Source organism: Eubalaena glacialis, chromosome 12, assembly GCF_028564815.1.
Source record: "Eubalaena glacialis isolate mEubGla1 chromosome 12, mEubGla1.1.hap2.+ XY, whole genome shotgun sequence".
Classification (NCBI taxonomy): Eukaryota; Metazoa; Chordata; class Mammalia; order Artiodactyla; family Balaenidae; genus Eubalaena; species Eubalaena glacialis.
The window spans coordinates 58591684-58604521 of NC_083727.1; the positions used below are offsets into that span (position 1 = coordinate 58591684).

Genomic DNA, 12838 nt, shown 5'->3' on the forward strand with positions numbered 1-12838 from the left:
CCATGGACTTTAGTCTCATTTTTTTTTTTTACTATGGTATTTTATTTGCTCTGTCTTGTAGCTGTGTTTTTTGAAATCATATGGAGAAAGGCCAAATGCATGGCTTAATGGATGGTCAGATGGCAGTGTACCTTTTTTTAAGTGCAGTGTAAGTATCTCAACTTGGGTTTGTAGATAAATCTTTTTTTTTTTTCCTTGTTTTTTCCTTTCTCTTACTTTTTTTTCTTATTAAAGAGGGTCAATTGAAGAGTACAATACAGATTTATGGAAAACCGAGGTGTTCTTCATTTTGTAAGCACAAACATGAGAACAGCCTCAAAAAAATGGAGACAGTTAAGAGCCAATCTAAGAGGAATTACAACTTTGTGATTTTTCCCTTTATAGCAGTACAGTTTTAATTAGTCTAGCTAGCAAATTTTATTGAGAGTATTTTGCCTTAGTGGGATTTCTTCGGCTCAAGTAAGTTTAAAAAAAAAAGCGTATTCTTTTTAGGGAGAATCTATTCAAGTGTGTCACTTGAGAATATTAAATGCACAGTTGGATGTTTAGAATTATAAGTAGTGATTATTGTCTAAGGAAATAAATGAAAAATACTGATAGAAATCTTAAAAATACATTTTTATGTTGTTATTTTACTGAAATTAGATTCAGTCCAGAACATCTTATAATGTTGAATAATAATAGAACTTCAAGTCCAGCAGCATCTTTAGAAATGAAATTGTTAGCTCACTAATGAATTTTATTTGCATAGTAATAGACTAGCTGGTCTTGCTTAATTTGCTCTACAGAATAGATGTTGCTATTTTGGGGCTGTCAATAACAAATGTCAATGCAATTTGGATTATCATGGAGGTCAGTAAAGTATTTTTCTGTGTGTGATGCTACAATGTATTAAAGTATTCTTTATTCTGTCTTATCAGTCTTTAGCGGATTAACCTAGGTTTACCAATGAATTAAGTTGACCCACAGTTGTACTATGGGGACTAACTAAGAACAGTGAAATTTGGGTCAGATTTTAGTCATATTTGAAAACATCTTCGATGAAGCACGAATTCAGAGTGGTTGGATTTTTAGAACTTCATTAAATTCCTTCATTATTAAACTAATCATTACAAGTAGGTCAGCTTCAACATAATGTTTCTTAAAAGTTTTGCTTATGTGTGTCTATATGAACATTTTATAATTAGTAATGCTTATAATCTTTTAATACTTATAATGTAGGCTGAAATTTAAAATGGAAAGAGAATTCTAGACTTTTGAAGCTTGTAAATTACTGAGAATGGTTTATAATTTGGGATCTTTTTCTGTAGTCTATTTGCCATGTTAAGGTAAGAGTTACAGTGGGTAGAGTGCCAAATATAGAAACTGCTACACTTTTCTTGTAGCGTATGAACTATATCTGAGTCATCAACCTTAATTCTAGGTATTGAACAGGATGGAGATAGATGGTGTTTAAGACTAAACCAAGGCAATACTGTTAATATTCAGCAAGTATTTATTGAATAGCCAGTGTGTGCCAGAGATTGTGCTAAAGACAGAAAACAGAAAGATAACACTCTGCATTAGTGTTGCTTATAATCTGATGAGAACCAAAGGTTAATCAAATAATTATGCATAAAATGTAAATGTACAGATTTCACAATAAACTTTCACCCACTCGTTTTAGCATTTACTGGTGATTTTCTAACTCCCATCCTTCCTTTCATTCCATTGTATGTAAGAAAGAGCTTTCCCCCTTCCCATTTATTCATTTATTTCTCTGTCAACTCAAATTCTTATTGTATTCAAAAGGTTATAATCCATTATTACATTATTACAAGATGACCATATTAGCCCAAATCTGGCAATCGGGAACCCCTTCAAGTTGCCTTCTTTATCCTTTTGACATGCCCACATCCCAGAATTGGAATTAATCATTTCTGATTAATCGTTTCTACAAGCAAACCTGGTAAGAGAATGGTATTTAGAAACCAGTGAAAGTATTTTATTTCTTAAATGAATATTTCCACTTATTTCTTTCCCCAAAATATTATCCAGAAGAATGAAAGAGATTTGGGGTTTTCAGAATTTTCAAGGAAATACAATGTTGAGTTGTTCCTTTCCCCTAGTAGAGTTCCTCTCACAGCTGTTATTTTCAGACTGCTCCAGCGTGCTCCGAGGGGCCACGGGCATTGCTGGCGTGAGGGTGGGAGAGGTGTGCTGTTTGGGAGGAAGAAGTGAGATACGAGATTTGGATCTCTCAGGACCACTCAGGTAGCTTAATCTTTTTTTTTATATATATATATATATAGAGAGAGAGAGAGAGAGAGAGAGAGAGAGAGAGAGAGTGAGCTCCTGCAAAAGAGTTTAGTGAAAGAAAGAATTACACAGCCAAAATGAGTTTTTAAACCACTGTTCTGTGGCATTAACTTTTCATAATTTCCATAGGATGAACAGTTTCTGTTCTTGTGGTGGTGATACCAAGTGGACTGATACTTGTGGTGATAACCAGTGGACTGATCTTTTCCATCTGCAGTATCAATTTAGCTTTTCAGTAGAGGTGGAATTTCGTCTTCCACTTTGTCATGTATACACTGGACTAAGCAAACGAGTAGTTTTTCCCTTCTGGGCCTTGAAAACCAGGTGGAATACGAATGGTACATACTGGCTGAATGCAGTAGCCTGGAAGTTTTTATGTGTAGTGTCAGTAGTCACAGGCAACTGTGACTCCTCTGTTGCTCAAATCAGGTACAAAGTAATGTATTTGCATATATGGTAAGACAGACCTGTAGCTGAAAATGCTGTACCACCCCTACAAACTAGGGCTGAGCCAGAAAGTATAGTTTTCCACAGCCCCTTAATGCTTAAGAAAATGTTTTTAATTATGTTAAAAAGTTTATAGCAAAGGGAAAATGCATTCAAAATACTTACTATTTTAAAATTATGTTTTAAAAGCTCTACTTTCTTTCTCTATTTTTTGTGGTCTTAATATTTTAGGGACCATGCTGAAATATAACTATCTTATGCTTCAAGTGTATTGTACTATGTCCTGATATATGCAACTTGATTGTAAGATAATACTTTTTACAGTGGGCTTAGCTCTGATGTTATATATTTTTGCTGTAATGGTACATACGGACACTTAAGTCGTCCAACTTTGTTTTTATTTAATTATTATACATTTTAATAACGAGTATCTTTTAGGGTTTAGAAGATGTAAAGTATTGTGGATTTCTTTTAACCAACTTTAGCAGTTAAAGCTCTATACAACTGAAATATAAAAGCTGATAAATATTAAAATGATTCCTTTAGAGAAATTAATGAAGAATATATTTCACATTCAGGGTAATGCCCTAAAATGTAATTCAGTAATGATAACCTGAATCTGTTTATCACTTAAAAAGCTTAGGTTTCTTGAGAAGAACTGCATATTCTCAGCATGAGAGCCCAGAGGTGGCTCTGAACTGCTGAGTGTAGATCTAATTACACAGCTTGGAGCTGTGGAACCACTTCTCTCTCTACCTCCAGATTACTTTCGTTGGTTTATTTGCATAATTTAATGCATGAAAACTAGTCAGTGAATTATACAGTTTTCTGAGACAGCTAAGACAAGATAAATTAACCCTATTTGATGTAGTTTGTATATGTGATAAGCCTTTCACCAGGTCTTTTTAAACTAAAAATTATGCTTTAGTAATGCAGTTCATTGGCAGGAATATCTGATAATAAATGCTAGTTGTTACACTCGTGATTAATAAATTTAAATTTTATTAAGAGAAGTTTAAAACTTATTATTTTAGCCCTATTTTTAGTAATAGTAGTTTTGTTGATGTAATCCAAATATAGTAGTGTTAAATTTTCTACCATTATAAAACATAAAAATGCTTTCTTTATTCATGTCCGTCAGTAAGACATTATTTTGGTTAATGGATCTGAATGATTTGATTCATTGTAAATGTAAGTAGCTTTGATTTAGGAACTGTCTTTGACTTCAAAGTCGAGAATTTTTTTTTTAAGATGCTCTTAGACTAGCTCATTTTATAAATTGTTTCTTTTTAAAATCCAAATTTTTAACTTTGCAATGGCATTAAAATGTACAGTTGACCCTTGAACAACGTGGGTGTTGGGGGCACGCCAACCCTCCATACAGTCAAAAATACACCTATACCACCTATACCTTATCATCAGCCCTTAGTATACGCGGTCCCTTCATACACGTGGTTCCTCCAGATCAGCGATTCTGCATGGGATTCAACCAACAGTGGGTCGTGTAGTTCTGTAGGATTTACTATTGAAAAAAAATCTAAAAATAAGTGGACCTGCCCATTTCAAACTCATGTTGTTCAGTGGTCAACTGTATACACATAGCTTTACAACAGTATCAAAAGACTAATAGTAACTATTTTAGTTATTCATTATCAGTGGAACGTTTGCTAATAAATTTAAATAAAACTATCCAGGAAAATTAATTATCTAGTTGAATAATTGGAAGTTAGCTTTATACCCCATATTCTAATAAAAGGTATCAGTGAAAGTATTAACTCAGCCTACATCCTATTATTATTTATAAACTTTTAAATTCATATCTCTGCTCAAAAATGTGCTAAAAATAAATGTTTTTTGTGAAAGTTGACCATTTTTAACATTGGAATTTCAGCATTTATGAGTGCCCACTGATTTGGTGATAGCAGGGAGAGTGGTATGGGGGATGACAAGGAGACCTCAAAATTAATAAGGTGTAAACGTGCCCTCAGGCAACACCCAAAGAGGGAATATAACTTGGTGGAAAGAAAATAGGCTTTGGACTATCAAATCTGAGGATAATTCCCAGTTCTGCTCTTGAATGAGTAGAAAGTTATTAAAACTCTGAGCTTCAGTTTTCTCATCTGTAAAATTCTAATAGAATTACCTACCTAATTGTGTTGTTAATAGTAAATTAAATAACTATGCCTGGCACCTAGTACTGGGCCTAGCACATAGTAAGCACTTAGTAAATCATATCTTTTATTATTAGTCCTAGTAATTGTGACAACAGCGGAGAGACCTATATACATCTCAAGATTACACAAGGCACAAGTATGAACAAAGTGCTGTGGGAGTGATAGCTTTCCCTGGAGAGATTGGAGAAGAGTCATTAGAACTGGGCCTTAAAGGTTTGTAGAATTTCCCCAGAGGAAGTTGGCAGGAGAACTAAGTAAAGTAAAACATGGGTAAAGGCCTAGAAATATACAAATGCACGGAGGCTTTGAACAACAGGAAGGATTTAGAGTGATGACACCCTAAGGCCAATAATGAAGAAACCTGGAATGTCATCACCTTTAAATCAAGGAATTTGCTAATTTTGAGAGAGGACCCCAATTAACTTCTAGATTATGCTTTTATTTCTTCTTCTTCTTCTTTTTTTTAACCTGCATCTTCTTCCGGTAGTTGTTCATGTAATGAATGGCAGCTTCTGTGTTCACCACTTCCCAGACTCCAATCGTGCATCATAGTAACTAGATGTAAGCTCCATAAGCACAGGGACACGTGCCGGCCTTGCCCACCGTTATATCCCCAATACCTGTCATGTAATTGTTGGATGATCACAGACTCACAGAGGAGCTAAATCAAGCACAAAAATAGTTCAAAATAAAATATAGTCAGTGATAAATGCTTAAGAGAGGGGCCTGTGAATTCTTTGGATGCTCAAAAGAATAAAGTATCACTTGTACCTGGAATCGTCAGGGAAATTTTTATTATTTTAATTTAACCATAATAGTAGCATCATCTCCCCCCATGTAGGTATAAGGGTTTCTTCTTTTCTTTCTTTCTTTTTTCTTTTTTTAAATGACTTTTATAAATTTGTACCAATGTTTCAGGTAGTTTATTGGCTACAAAGCTATATTTTAAAATGTTTAAATCAGAGTTCTTTTTATAAGATCTGTCTCAAACAATCACACTAACTATTTCTCAGGGAGACCTCCCTAAGTGCCTTCTCACTCATCTTCACTCTTCATAAAAAACAGGGCCACCTTTTTTCTTTTAATAACCCCAGCCTTTTAAAATTGTCCTGTCCATTGTTCTATCAGTTTACATTCCAAAATCGTCTTTAGGTTTTTCCTGTGTTTTATCCACCTTTTTCTTTTACACTTCCTTGAGTCATAATTTTTTTTATCATCATGTAATGTATATTCCTTTACAAGAATTCATGTTTTTTTATGATGATGGCATTCTCTTTAACTGCTCAGTTTAAAATCTTTGTCTAACATAAAAATAATTTTTCAAGTATTGCTTTTAGTGGTATCATTTTTTTCTGAGTCTTGAGTGAATTTTCGCTAAGTATACATTTTATAATGAGGTTGTATTTTGCCTTTCCAGCTATTACTGCTCCTCTGTCTACATGTCCATTTCTGCCTAGAGCCAGTGTTCACCAAATCCATATGGATTGGCTGTCTTCTCTGTGCCTTTGACCTCTGTATACTTTTCCAGGAAGTACTATTTATTTTCTTCTGCTAGACCATGTCTCTTTTTTCTTCTTAAAGCATTTCCAGGTGAACTAAAACAAGATAAGTGTGTCTCCTTCGATCAAAAGTACCACTACCACCCTTCTAAGTTCATTGTTAAATACGTGTTCTTTAAGTTTTTCCTTTGACACCGTAAATCCCTTAGCAATAAAATAATCACATCAAATATGGTAGTACAATAGTATGTTATAAATATACTATTACAACCTCATCATTGATCATTTCTCCTGTTCAATATAATTTATATATTCATAAAACTATTAAGGCTTGTTTCAATGGGTAAGATAAGCAATATAAGATATACAGAGAACGCTATCTTTTTATACTCCCCATCCCATTTTCATCTGTGAGGTAATTACTTTGGTGGGTTTCCATCCATATCTCCCTATTTTTAAACACACACACACACACCCTTTATAATATACTCAGAATAATACTATGGAAATTGTTCTTCAACTTGATATTTTTTTACATGGCACTATATTATGGATATCTTTGTAGATATCTTTGCAGATAGATATGTGTGTGTGTGCGTGCAGATAGATATGTGTGTGTGTGCGTGTACAAGAGCAAAATCCAGCTCCGCTTGTGCCCACCATTGGATTTCCAGAGCCACAGAGTGCTACTGAAGTTTAACACCTTTTCGTATGTTTATGACTATTTTCACTTTCTTGCCTATGAATTTCCCAGAAGTCAGAGAGAAAAATCCTGGCAGACTTGAAGAAAAATTAACTATTTCCATACTGAATAAGATATCGTAAATAAAGTCAAAAGATAAAGCATAGACTAGAACAAAATATTTGCAATATAGAAAAAGACAAAACATACTGTCTTCTGTATTGTAAGAACACCTACAAATTTATAAGAAAAAAATGCCCAATAATAAAACACAATATTCAGAATAGGGACATAGTTCAATGGTCATATATACTTTGACCCAACAATTTCACTTCTATGAAGATATCCACAAAATTGTGAAATGACTTGTATACAGAGTTATTTATTACAGCATTGCTTTAAGTAAGAAAGGATTAGGAACAACATAAATGTCCATTAAACAAGGACTGGTTAAGTAAATTGTGGTATTTCTAAGTAAAGGAATACTATGCAAATGAAAAAATAAATGAGGAAACTGGGTACTGGTGTGAAAAGATCTTCAGATGACCTAAGTGTCTTTAGCTGGTCAGTATTGGCAGGCCTAAAATGAGAACTGATTCACAGCAATCAGAATGAAGCCTTTTAAAATTGCATTTACTTAATATCACAGATAGGGTAATATAATCACAGCAATAAAAACTATTTTGTTGCCTACACGCCCTTGTGGTATATAAATCTGAAATATACCTGCAGCGGCACTCCTCATTCAGACTATAGAACATGGAAAATGATTTGGCTATTTTCTCCAGTCTCCCAAAGATAGTACTTAAAGAACCATTTTAAATGCACAGAGGACAGGTTTGGGGGGTTTTGTTTTTGTTTTTTTTTTTACATACAATGGATGCCATTTCACTGGGCTCTCAAATTTTAACATTCATCGTATTAATAGCTTATTAAACCAGATTGCTGGGTCCCAGCCTCAGAGTTTTTGGCTCAGATGTGGGGTGACACTATTAATTTGTAGTTGTAACAAGTTTCCAGAGGATGCTCTTGGTCTGGGGACACACTTTAGAATCACTATTTGTTTAGGTCATTGGGGCTTAATTCTCTTGAGGATCCTGGGTTAAGAAGGTTGGGAAGAATTGAGAACAAAACAAATAAATGGCTGTGCTGGTTAGAGTGAAAACATAAACACCATGACATAAACTTCCTCATCCTCAAGCCTCATTCTTTAACCATTGCAATAGACAATACCATAAATTATAAAACATTAGTTCTCAGCAGCATTTCCTGTGGGACATCTATCTGCCATGTTATATTTTTTCCAGGTATTTCTATTCTTCCTTCTTAGTGGAAATTTCTAGGGAAGAGAATTTGATTCAAGATTTCACAATCTTCAGCCTCCTCCCTCCAGTTCTAAAATAATCCCAAGCTTAAATATTTCTACTAATTGTTTTATCCCTAGTTCATCTGGCACAACACCCTTACAAAGGTTGTTAAAGGATAAGTGTTCTTTTAAATTGTTTTTTGTGGTGTTAGATATGCACACACACTTGCATAAGCGAGGAATAAATGTTTATATAGGTGTCAATTTATAAATATTCATTCACTGATCTAACCACTTAGTCTTTTAGGTCAAGTTAATTTTCTTAATGTTTATTACCCTTATCGTGGTGTTAATACTTACCAGCTCTGGAAGTCTCCAAGTTCCTGTACAAAGAGTTTTAGCATCTCCTTTGAACTTGTTAGAAATGCAAATTCTTGTCTTGCCTCAGACGTACTTAATTAGAAAGGGGGTAGAGGGAAGGAGCAGCAGTTTGTAACAAGCCTGCCAGGTGATTTTGATGCATTCTAAAATTTGAGAGCTGCTGTTTTACTAAATGCAGTGTTTCACTTACACGATACCCTTTAATCCTTATCGTAATCCTATGACTGTAGTAACTATCTATGTACTAGAGGAAATAAAGATCAAAGAGGTTGAATAATTTGTTCTAAATCACACTGCTATTTAACAATATTTCAAAGTAGAATTTTTGGTCTTTTTAAAATAATGTGTCCTTCTCTCCTTTGAATACACTGAAACAATATCAGTTACTTTGGCATTTTGGTTTTCTGAATGATCATTATCTGAGCTTTTACTTTTCATTAATTTTAATCAGCATCTCATTTGAAGGACACTTTCTTTGATAAGTCAAATAACAGGACCAGAACTCAGATTCGCATACTTTCTTTCCCAGTCCAGGACTGATCCATCATACATTTTTTAACTAAATGGCTTTTTAAACCAAAAATAAGTGTATAAAATATTTTTAATTGCATTAACCTAACAAACCTCGAGTAAAAATATAAACAGTTTTACAAAACAGTCAAAATTTACCAACATTATTGAGTTGAATCTACTGTTCTAATCTTATTTTAGACACACGCCCATTTAACTGCTGTTTGGTTACCAACAGCGTTTCTAAGATTAATTTGGAGTTATTTCTGCCATATGAAACAGTGCTGTCCTCTCTGTTATAATTTTTATATGAGTCTATTTAAATTAATTAACCAAATTAACAAACCATAAAATCAAGTATGTTTATAGAGACCCAAAACCTTGTAATGGCCTCTGTTGGAGCCTCTAGACAGAAAATTCTTAATACGAAAAAGAGTTTATTTTACTGAACAAGACGTGATGGATTCTTTAATAAAAAGAAATTGCTACTTTAGTTGTAACTAATATTTCTCTTGGCTGCAGTAGAAAATAATTTGCAAAGTGATAAGTTGACAAGTCAGACTTAAATAATTACTGAAGATTTAGGGTCATATTTTATTTTCCCTTATGTTCTCCATATCTGTTATTTTAACGGGATTTACATAATGTGGCATTTGAATTATGGAGAATAGAAATCTGGTTGTATTATAAAACCCTAGCCCATCTGGAGAATGATCTTGGGGCTATAGTGGTTATATAAAATATCTTAATAATCCCTGATGTTTCATATGTATAGGTAAATAAAGATGGGTTATTAGGGAATCTTTGTAGTGGTGGTATTATATATGTTTTATTTATGTTTCCTTTTGAACTTCTGTTAACTTAGAAGAAGAAAACTAAGCTGGTGGTAACCATTAACTAATTTTACACAGTAGTACAGTGGAGATCTCAATAGTCGTTAATAATTCAATTTTTAGACCCCACTGCTAGATATTTTTACTCCGTTGGTTTTAGGGGAGGACTCAGAAATCTATTTCAACAAGCCCCAGCAGTAATTCTGATGAAGTGGTCCCTGGGCCTCAGTGTAAGAAACTTTGAACGAAAACGTACTTCTTCAAGCTAACACACTAAATTACCAAGGATAAATACTCTAGACTAGTGTATGTAGCCTCCTCCATGCAGACTGCATCCTGCTTCTACAGCCAGCTAGGGCTGATTCCTAGTGATTCTCTCTTGCCGTAACAGTAGAGTTCCAATTTGGTGCCTTGGAACATGTTCATCATGGTATCCCCGGTGCTTTGACCACTGTTAGGCATGCAGGAGGTATGTGTAAATGTCGTGGCATGGATGAATGAAGGAGACCAGCCGTCTCCATGTTTAGCATTCCTGTGTTATCCGCACTCCATCCGTCTTTTGGATCAGCTCCCTAAATTATGTCTAGTTTTATCTCCCTCCTTAAATTGTATAGAAGGGACCATGTCTTATCCATTTCATATCTCTCCTGCTAACAGTATTTTACACACACACATGTCCAATAAATATATTTTAAGTAAAAGTTATTTTGTGCGTATTTAATCCATCATACAAGATTCCCATCTCCATGAGGGCAGGGACCTTGTCTCTCTTTTTCACAGCAGTTTTCTCAGGGCTTGGTAGTGACTGCATGCTCAGAAACGTTTGAATGAATGAATAAATTAATAAAATAATAAGTAACTTCATTTTAATTGAGATTTTTCTTAAAATTTAATGTTGGGGGTAAATGAGGTTTTGTGTGTGATCAAATTTATTTTTATATAAAAGAAAATAATCTGCCTTCCCCTTTAAAAAGAAACTCGTAGTTGAAATGTCCCTACCTTGTAGGAAGACAGGATGGTAGAATTTGACAGATTCTGAATTGGTGAAGCTTCAGCAAGGCATTATGGTTAATAGAATCTTCCATCTAACTTAGTATTAAATAGCTGATATCAGGAATTATGAAAATATCATCACAGTGAACTTAAATGGCAGTCTCTTGACATCCTGTGAGGTAAAGATGATTCCCCAGAAAGCTAGAGAACCTGTGAAAAGCAGATTTGGTTTTTGGCAGGGGTGGGAGGTTGAAAATAAGGAAAACAAAAAATTTTCTAAGTATCCACGAAACTTTCTGAAATAAATTTTAGTAGCGTACTCTTTAGAAATATTCTTTTGATCATATTTCTTTTCAAATCACATTAGTATCAGAAAATAAGTTAGAGCTCTGATAAAGTGTGAAGTCTCAAGCTTTATGTCCTTGAAGGCTGTGATTAACTTATGTTAAATTTCTCCGGATGACTTGCAGTGCTTGTTTTACTTTCTCTAAACACTTTGGGAGATTTTCATTGAGGAACTTCTGGTCTTCTCCAGATTATTTTCTCTCCTTTACTTTGAATACACCCTAAAAGAATATTAGTTAAGTATTCCAGTTTCTTGAATGATGGTTATCTGAGGTTTTACTCTACTATGAATTTTATCAGATCCTATATGTGGAACATTGCCTTTGACAAGTTTACTATGGGCTAATTATAAGATTACTATGGGTTAATTATACAGCATGTGCTCTAGATCTTTGTCATTCTGTCTCCTTTCTGGTCAAAGCCCAGGCCTCCTTCCCTTTTTCACTTTTGTTTGTCCTCAAAATGATCTTCTCTTACTCAGGTCAACTCTCATGAACCTATTAATTCCCTGACTAAAAACAATGTTGTGTGTCCTTCTAAGTGTGTAACCTGCAAATAACACCAAAGTTCCAGCTTCTGGGAAAACAATTGACAGAAGAACATGGAGAGACACTGGGAAGACAGGCAAGAATTAGGAATTAGTTATGGCTCTTTGGGAAGGCTGGGGCTGAGCTATGGAGGGAGGGGACAGGGAGGTGGAAGCCAAAGAAGAAACATCACAGAGGAGAGAAGGCAGGCCCTGAGAGGCAGCAAATGCAGACTGCTAGTCACTTCCTGATTTTATTCTCTTCATTTGCCTTCACATTCTTCCTGACTGCTGTCCCTGGAAGGACTTTTTTTCCACTTCTTCTTGACAAAGCATCCAGACACTCACCTTCCCCCTAATTCAGATTTCCACAGTCGCTTTGTGAATAATTCCACAGGAAGGTCTGCCACAACAGAAAATTCCAAGTACCTCTCTAGAAGCTTTTGCATCTCCAGCAGTCCCCTAAACTCTATTCTGAATGGTTGTTCTTAGACATGATTTTGTCCAAGGAAGAGTAGTCTTTATTGTTTCCAGTTTCTTTAAACATCTTTATGATACTGGCAATTTCATTGACTGTGGCGAAATAAGGCTCTAGTATATTTTTATACTCTGTCCTTGTAAGATATGATTGTGCTAACGAATCATGTCTTCAGAAGAGAAATGCACAAATTAAGTTCCACATTTTATATAATCCATTGATTTCATTCTGACTTCTGCCAATTATAGGCTAATAATAAACAAAGCTATGTTATTGAATTTTACTTAACTTGCCTTTATCCTATATATACTTTGTTCTAAGATAAGCAAATGTTGAAGTATTCATAAACTGGGGGTTTATTTTGAA

General features: G+C 34.4%; 1 protein-coding gene across 1 annotated transcript in view; it reads left to right on the top strand.

Moving 5' to 3' along the window:
- The window catches only part of ASCC3 (activating signal cointegrator 1 complex subunit 3), a 331824-nt gene that overhangs the window by 161273 nt on the left and 157713 nt on the right, over positions 1-12838 (top strand). The gene's annotated exons all lie outside the window — the stretch shown is intronic.